The sequence below is a fragment of the Halyomorpha halys genome, unplaced genomic scaffold, assembly GCF_000696795.3.
Source record: "Halyomorpha halys isolate HHAL.00 unplaced genomic scaffold, Hhal_1.1 Scaffold111.1, whole genome shotgun sequence".
NCBI lineage: Eukaryota > Metazoa > Arthropoda > Insecta > Hemiptera > Pentatomidae > Halyomorpha > Halyomorpha halys.
In genome coordinates, this window is record NW_027109684.1 from 1,769,059 (window position 1) to 1,777,445 (window position 8,387).

General features: G+C 28.5%; 1 protein-coding gene across 1 annotated transcript in view; it reads left to right on the forward strand.

Moving 5' to 3' along the window:
* Window positions 1–965: 965 nt before the first annotated feature.
* The window catches only part of Corin (corin serine peptidase), a 224,334-nt gene continuing 216,912 nt past the window's right edge, over window positions 966–8,387 (forward strand). Inside the window, exon 1 of the mRNA XM_067047823.1 lies at window positions 966–1,124. The gene's annotated coding sequence lies outside the window, so the exon portion shown is untranslated. The remainder of the gene's footprint in view (window positions 1,125–8,387) is intronic.

The following is an 8,387-nucleotide window of genomic DNA, read 5'->3' on the forward strand; positions in this document are numbered from 1 at the left end:
GAATACAGGAAAAGTTAGCTGAGACACATTTTGAGATGATTTGGAGAACTTCACAATAGCACTTAAGACGAAACACGACATCACGGAACCAGAAAAACTTACAGAATAAATTATGTATGAATGACAAAACCAAAATGGTAAAATAGTTAATATCCTACAGAGTTAAATAATTCACACCAAATGACCCTAAAAAATTGCCCCCTTCAGAAATATCCAACATCATTTAGAAATTTTCTTCTACAAAGGTCCTGGATAAGATCTCATATCCTAAAATATATTCCTCGAAAAGCTATTCTATTCCTCATATATAACGTTTTATACCGTCCCAGGTATTTTCAGGATCAAGAAATTAGTAAGAAAGGTTACCCAAAACTTCAAAGCCGTCAGAAAACAACTTATCCTGCCTTCTAATCTTTCTTCTATTCATCATTGGGAAAATTCTGGAGAAACTCACTTTGAAACACTTGTACTCCATCCAGAATTTAATAATATAATTATGATTTTCGATTCAAAACTCTTAATTCTCTATCTTAAAAATTAAATTCTCGATATCCTCTACACGTTAAATATATATATATGGCTGGGTAGTTACAAATATTTTAACAACTGATTTATATGATTTATAAAGGTGTATATTTTTGAAGAATTTGGTTAACAACTCGTATATATTCTTGACAAGTAAGCCTAGGGAGTTTAATATCTTTATAATTATCTTCTCTGCACGTGCTATGGCAAATTAGTCTTCAAAACTATAGACAGAAAACATTGCTTTATTTTTCATAAATATCCTTTATTATATTAAACATGCTGCCGACAATATGGCGTCGAAACACTGCACTCAATGCAGTGCAGAGTGCATGAATTTATAGGCGGGTGCAGTACACACCGGAGTGGGGGGACTCATTGAGCCATCCCCACCACCTCGCTCCATTCATGGCCCCAGTAGGCACTCGACCTCCTTCCAATGTAGGACTTTCTCGTATATTATTTTATTGTCATTTATTATTATTTTTTGTTTATTGTTTTTATTTTGTCCATTATTTATATGTATATATTTTATTAAAATTTCATTTCCAATTATTTTTTGCCCGGCCGTGATTATGTTGAAACCAAGGAGAGGCGAGGTAAGGGAATCTTTACTACACATCATTTCATTGATAAGCTAGACAATTTTTTTTTTAATTTGATTTTTAAAACTATTTCTGTAATATTTTTATAATATAGGTCTCACAAATACTTCTAGGATACTAAAAATAAAATTACCGAATTCATAGCATATGGTCGATTTAATCATATCAAGATATTATTAAAAATCTAATTTACTTCCAAATAGATTTATCATAAACTGCTTCAGTGCTGTATTATAATATTACATTAAAAAAAGTAGTAAAAATGTTTGTACTTACGATAAAATCATATGTCACAATTAATATACATCAATCAAATAAGCAACATAATTTTACACAGAAATGAATACAACAATTATATTCCTATTTTTGGAAACGCAATTATTACAAAATATAAATTTTGATTATTTTCAAATTTGAAAATTTTTATATAGAATAATAATTAATTGTGGTCATAAACTTTTGAAATATATTATTTATTATATACATTTATAAATTTCGAATTATATAAAACAAAGAACTAGTAGTTTGAAGCTGTGCAATAGATTTATTTTGAAATTATCATAAATTTTATATTTCTAAAATGAGATTGCTAGTAAAAAAACAAAATATGAATTAAAGACCACAACGTGTTGAAAATAGTCTTTGATGGATTTGAATTATAACTACTTAATATATGTAACACTTACATAAAAATTTTGCCCATAAAATTGTTAATATCATTTATTACTTTAATATACCATAAAATCATAGCTATCAATGAGCCAATTTTCATTTTAAACTGTATTTTCAATGAGTAATTAGGCACCACCTTTTGAAAGTTCGGACTGAATTGTTTTGATTAAATAAGAATAATCATACTTAATTTCGTATTTTACTATATTTAAACGTAAGAATTTTATATTTTTTATTTAAGGAAATCAACTTCCTCAAGGAATGAAAAAAAATGATAAACAGTATAATCGCAATTTAATATTTCTATAAAGTGAAGGTAATTCTTTTTATTCTTATAATTTTATAAGGAAGATGTTTTTAGTAATCGGGTTATTTTGAATAGCTGAGAAATATACTGTTTTAGTTAAAACTTAGGATCATGCTTTTTTATTTTTAAATCAAAAAGAGAGACCAAATGCCATTCACTATTTAAGAACTAAATATTATTTTAATTATGAATGTACATAACAAAATATATATAGATATCGAATCTGGATTAAGATTATTACACAACCTCCATTCATGAAAGTTGAATGGGCTTGGAGCTTCGAAAACGAATTACATGCAACTGTTACACCACAGGTATTATAAGAGGTGATTAAACGCGAAACATTTAGGCTGACCATATCATCTTCAGGTTCAAAAGTCTAAAAGGAATCAAACACATATTGAAATCACTCGACATTTACGTAGGTTTATAAGTCATTAGTGATAATTACAAAAAAAAAAAGAACAATGTAACAACAATATTTCACTGCAGTATGCAGATATCTGAATGGTGTGTTGGTACATTGCTATTAAAAAAAAATTTAAAAAGTAATGAAATAAAATGTATAAAATATTGGATATATATATGAGCTGTACAATAAATGCTGAAGGTTAAGATTTTCATTATTAATTTGAGTCGTTCAGGTATAGGATTAAAGTATGTAATACGTTGACATTTTTACTTATATAAGCAAATTAAGTTAACAATTTATGCAAATTCCAGGATACAAACAAGGAGATCCAGACCGAAATGCATTTTGTAAATTTTATGACAAAATTAATTTTGCATCGTAATTGAAAATGATTGTTGGCGAGGTATCTAGGTATCTAACTATCGAGGTATCTAAGATCTGTTTTGGATCATATTGCTTCCTAAAAATAATTTATAGAGCTTTACAGTTTGAAAAAAAAAAAAGTTTTTTTCTGCGCCAGAATGAATTTTTTTATACATTCTTCTCTATTTAGATTCCCAAACTAGGAGTTATAACAAAATGAATGTTTTATCTTTGGCTCCACTAGTTGCTTTATACATTTCACTGGTTGAATAATAATTGAGTAGTGTGGTAAATATCTGAAACGTAAATGAAGAGTGTAAAATAAAATAGATTGACTAATATTTTATAATAGGACAAATCTCATTAAGTTAGAAAAACATCAAGAATGAAGACGGGTTGGATAATGGATAGTCTGTCCAAAAATTCATCCAAAATTTTAAATAAATAAAGTAAGAAATATTTTTTTTATATAAATAAATAATAATAGTGAAAAACTAATTAGCCCAGCTATAACTTCCATAGAAGATTGATCAATTATATTAAAATTTGATCAAGCTTCAATCGAAATTACTTACCTTTAAATTGAAGAAGAATTTCTATTTTAAATAATCAAAATAAATTTCTGTTTGAACTGCAGATCTTCGCGCATTAACTTAAATGCATTAAATGGAAATAGTCCGCATTGTGGTCAAGAAGAACAATTTAAAAGTTGTTTACTATTAATTAATAGTCAACGTTTTGACATAAAGTCAGGACTTTATCAAGGCTATAATGAGAAGATAATGAGTAGGTAAGTATTAAAGTGATATTTAAATAAAACCGATATCAAGGTGTAGGTAAAAAAAAAAAACATCCATATAAGCAAAATGACATAAAAATATATTATATTATATATTATAGATTATATTATAAGGAATAATGGTACTAGAAGATGGGGAAAAACCCCGAAACATTCTACAAGTAAATACACAATATTTATAATATCCTAAAGGAAGTCTATTTTCATCTTAACATCTTTAACTAAAAGATGTGTTAGTTAACATAATAATGAGTGTACTAATACATTAAGTAGGTAAAGCTAGGAAGTATATAAGTGAAAATTAAAAAATAAGTAGTATAAAAGTGTCATGTAAATAAAATAGATATAAAAGTTGGAGGTATAAAAAGATATCAATATAAAAAATCTAACATAAAAATAAATAAAAAATAGTAAGGGAGTTAAATCTGTGAAGTGAAAAATGAATAGAAAAAATAAATATTAATCAACATAGTATTGAGTGTGCCGATATAGGCATATAGTTGAAAACGTTAAACAATATAAAAGAGACAAATAAATAAAACAGATATAAAAGTGAAGGTATGAAAAGATATACATATAAATAAACTAACATAAATAAAAATAGCGAGGGAGTTAAAGATGAATACCTAATAGATATAGTACAAGAGTCGGGAAGAAAAAAAGGTAGTTATCTCACCCCAATGTTTGATTACTTTAATGAAAACTATGTATAATTACTAGTCAAAACTGATGAGTCTGCTAAGTGTATGTATGAGGAATAAAAAATGGCGGCTGTTTCAAAACCTTAATTTTTCATTCAGAGCTCTTAAAAACTACCAACAACACTAGAAAATCTAAAACAACATTATTTAAAGAAGGGTAAATTTGCTTAAATATTAGCCTTAATAGAGCTATTAATTTTATGAAATGTTGCTTTTTAAAAAGCTATATCTCGAGAACTATTGAACTTAAATAGCTATTAGAGCTTACATTTTAGCAAATTTACTCTACTTTAAATGATGCTCTCTTAGATTTTCTATTTTTGTTGGTAGCTGTAAAGATATAAAGCTCCGATTAAATAAAATATTTTAAACGTTTTTTAACCCCTTACCTATCCTTGGCAGACTCATCAATCTTGACTAGTAATTATACCTAGTTTTCAATTAAGTAATCAAAAATTGGGGTGAAATAACTCCATTTTTTCTGTTCTTGGGCTCTTGCAATAATATATTCTTGAATTTATTTCCTGGAAAGATGTTTATTATTTATATTTTGAAGATGTTAAGGCGAAGGAAGATATCCTTTAGAATATTATCAATACTATATGTTTACTTGTACAACGTTTCGGCTTTTTCCCCCATCTTCTTATACCCGTATTTCTCATAGTCAAATATATCTATTTACTTTTCGAAATTTTCTCTTCATATTTTCATAATTTTTAATTATGTAAATCAAAATTTCAAAAAGGGAATGGAAATATTTAACTAGAATATAATTTTCGATATATAATTTTTGCAATTTTGTCTTTATAGTTTCATAATTAAAAGTTATGTAACTATGAAGACAAACCTTCTAAAAATAAATGAAGATATTTGACTATAAAGCGTAATAGTGCTAGAAGGTGGAGAAACACCCGAGACATTGTACAAATAAATATTCTAAAGAAAGTCTTTTTTCACTTTAACTAAAATATATATTAACCAACTTAGTAATGAGTATACGAATACTGACATAAGGTAGGTAAAGTTAGAGACTGTAAATATGAAAAGTAAATAAAATAATACAGACATAAAGGTGGTATAAAACTGACATGTAAATAAAACAGATACAGAGGTGTAAAAAGGCTTTCACCTTTATATCTGTTTTATTTACATGTCACTTTTATACTCTTTAGCTTGGCCTAATTTTTTTACAATCAATACTATTTTGATTAATATGTCATTCTGATATTCATTTTTGATTTTTTTTTTTTAGTTTTTTTTTTTTATATTTATGTCTTTTTATACCTCCACGTTTGTATCTGTTAAATCGACATGCTACTTTTATACTCTTTAGCTTTACCTACTCTATGTCTATATCGGTACTCTCATTACTATATTAGCTAATATATCTTTTTGGAATTCATTTTTAACTTCCTTACAACTTAATTTATTTCAGTGTTAATCTCATGAGATTTACCTAATCTGTTTTTTCTTGTTTTAGCCCTGATGAAGATCTGTAGTGTGGGTTGAATAGTTGCATATTATTAAATAGTTTATTATTTTTCATGACCATCTCTTTCTACTTCACATATAAGAACCATCTATGAGGCGTTCGGTCGTAATACATAATAAATGTAAAAATAAAAACTTTTACGTTGTTAAGTTGTTTGCTAATTACAATAGTTTACCTTTAATCTTTAGTTACTTAGCATAAAATAATATCAAAGGTATTGTCTTAAGAAAACTAATTTCCTAAAAATTCTTTCAACAATTTATGAAACGAAGGATGATGTTAAAACTGCAAACATGGAAAATTGAAGTTACTATTTTTTATGACCGAACTTCGTATAATAAAATGGATTAATAGTATAATTGTAGGTTATAATATATGCAAGAAGAACTAGCTTGGTGTTAAATTACCTAATTAACGAGTAGTTTGTAAGCCGACATTTTATACTTGACACCAACAGTGGAGTAAAGAGAAACTTATCAACAAGACTTGGAAAGTTCCCCATGAATTTGGGTGCCTCAGCTACACAATGCCGTCTAATCTTACATTTTAACATATTATCAAATTATTTCGGAATAATTCTGGGAAGGAGTATAGATTGAAAGCGTCCGAAATAGTTAATACGTCGTAGTCAAATTTGAAATTGAAAGGTTCGTCCTCCAAAACATTCGTTTTTCAGAAATGTTAGAGAAAATGAGCAAGGAGGTTGTTAAAATTAGTATAAGTCTTGATTTAATAATGCTATATTGCATGTAAAATATTCAACCTATTATGGAGTCGAAATTATTTCAAGTCAAATTGACAATTTCCAAATTGTTTGTGCATCTGTATGTAGTCAGCTCAAAAACGAGAATTCTCAGGGAACTTAAATAACATATTTAAGGCTAGAGTTGGGTAAAACGTAGCTATAGTTAAAAGATAGAGCCAAAATTGTCATGGATACGATATTTATTTATCAATGATTCATTCACGAATAAGGGTCATATGAACATAACCTCTGTTTAATATTGTCTTATGTATGAGGTTTTACAGAAACTTTTTCGATGAAATCGGCTGACTGTAAAAGTCACACTATAGAATCGATTTTTCACTTTTTCCGACTTTCTCGAGAATATCTCAAACAATTTTGATTAAACTATATCATTGTTCACTTTAATGTTTTTTAATATTAAACAGGTCTTATCCACGTTGAAATCGTTTGACATGGCTTAAATGACGAATAACCAGTTTTCATTGTTGGGATAAATAAACACTCGATAAATACGATATTTAAAAACTTGATGAATAACTAGTTAAGGATAAAGGAGAAAAAAGACAAAATAGAGACGGGTTCGATCCGAAAAAAAATCGAGAACACCCGATCTTTCCCAATTGCAAGAATATATATTACAAATCCGTTATCATTTGTTAAACTGTGGCAGCAAGTTAAAAATATAAAAGGTATATATTGTTAAATATATGTATATATCAGAATATATATGTTCTTTTCCAAATTTTCCCTTTCCTGTTCTTTTTTATTTATCAAACTGACCGGAACGAAATTTGATAAATAAATAAAAAAAAATTATAAAATTGACCGGGATTTTCGCTCTCGCCGAGTCGGACATTCTCCGTCTGATGAAAGGAGAGAATTATCCCTTCTTGAAGGAGTTCATTTATGGGTGAAAGGAAGTGGTGGGTCACCACGTATTTCACAATGGGAAGGGCTTGACCGATCGCTCAACATCGGCGAGCCACAGAAAGAAGAGGAAGCTGACCCAGACTGAGACCAGGAGGGTTGGACCAGGAGGCACCCGAACGGATGCAGACCAGGAGGACTTGATGCAGGTGCAGCCCCATCAGTAAAGCGCTCAACCGCGCTGGGCTGCACCACTTTAAAAATTATTCAAAATAAAAATTAAAAGGAAATCCCCCCCTAACAATATTATTGCTAAGAGAGAGAGAAATACTTTATTCATCTATTACTAGTAGCCCATATACATCGGGTTACTACATTACATAGCATACTAATCAATCCGTAATCGGACTGACTACGAATTGATTAGATTATGAGATATATAAATTACATATATTTATATGATATAATAAAAAAGAAAGAAAACAGTTTTTTTTAAATATTAAATGTAATAAAATATTAAAATTTTATAATAATAAACAGAATAAAAAAAAATGTTGATTTTTGTGAGCATTGGTGTGCGCAAATCCCAGCGCATTTCCTCACTGCTGCCGCACCCCGTATACCATAAATAGCAAGGGAGGGCGATTATAAAAAAAAAAAAATACCTACATCAAATGTATCATTGAAGTTCACACGGCCTCTTCAAATTTCACCCCAACGCTTCAGAAACCCTTCCCTCAAATATGAGTATAAATACTGAACAATACTATTCAAGTAAGAGAGATGTTTAACCGGTACAGCATCTCGATTCATATTTAGACTCCTAGGTCAGTTTGACCGATAAACAACTCGATTCATATCTAGACTCCTAGGTCAGTTTGACCGATACAGCAACT